Genomic DNA, 997 nt, shown 5'->3' with positions numbered 1-997 from the left:
CTCTCTCTCTCTCTCTCTCTCTCGTTCCCTCGCTGGCAACAATAAAAACAGCAACAGCAACAGCAGCAATAACGAGGACAATAAAACAAGAACAACAATGACTACTGCAACAACAACAACAACAACAACAACAGCAACAATAGCAACAACAACAACGACGACGTGGACAACATCACCATCTAAAACAATAGAACACAAATAAAGAAACAATATTACATGTACTTTTTTAAAAAGTCGACATCTCTCATGTCTCCCACAGCGCCTATGGCCGTCTTTGAACCACGGCTTCTCCGAGATGCTGGGCGAGCAGTACACCAAGGAGACCATGGAGGCCTGGAGACGGCTGTACAACTACATCAGCTGCCAGATGAAACGAGGGATGCAGGACCCAGAGGGGAAGCTACTGGACGATGCGGAGACCACGTGACCCAGAGCAGCAACAAGCGCCCAAACTCTGTTGTTCTTCACAGACGATGATTCAGGTCCAGAGGGGGTTTTGTCCAGCACGTTTACATCCAATTATTATAACGAAGATTGAGGGTTATCGCATGCCAGTAAAAGAGTGCACATGAATATAGTATTGATGCTTTTGAACAATACATAATGTGTTATCTTTCTCATGAATCGAAAATGAAGCGTAACAGAATTCTATTTGAACTCACAGCGTTTTTGTGATATCATGGAATGCACAAATAATTAAATCAGAAGTCCAGATCTATTATTTATTACACATGTTCACCCACGCCCTCGCATATAATACTGAGCAATCCGTCTTAGAATAGCAAGGTTTTTGGTAAGAGCCCTACCTACAGTTGTCAAAGCGACAGCCATGCTGTTGATAGCGGCATTAAACTGGTTAACTGATTAACAGAATCAGAGTCGCTCTTTCGTCACAGCTAAGAAGTACAACAACTTTTGAAGATACCACTTCCCTTTGTAGCACTTTGTTGTATAATAGATAAGCGTAATAATTCATGCCATAACGAATATATATATA

General features: G+C 41.8%; 1 long non-coding RNA gene across 1 annotated transcript in view; it reads left to right on the top strand.

The window, feature by feature from the left end:
* The window catches only part of LOC118477923, a 9,133-nt gene extending 8,502 nt beyond the window's left edge, over positions 1–631 (top strand). Inside the window, exon 2 of the long non-coding RNA XR_004858695.1 lies at positions 260–631. This is a non-coding gene — a long non-coding RNA (uncharacterized LOC118477923). The remainder of the gene's footprint in view (positions 1–259) is intronic.
* The last annotated feature ends 366 nt before the right edge of the window (positions 632–997 follow it).

Source organism: Aplysia californica, unplaced genomic scaffold, assembly GCF_000002075.1.
Source record: "Aplysia californica isolate F4 #8 unplaced genomic scaffold, AplCal3.0 scaffold00293, whole genome shotgun sequence".
Taxonomy (NCBI): domain Eukaryota; kingdom Metazoa; phylum Mollusca; class Gastropoda; order Aplysiida; family Aplysiidae; genus Aplysia; species Aplysia californica.
Note: the sequence above shows the minus strand (reverse complement) of the source record. Positions and strands in the feature narration are given on the sequence as shown.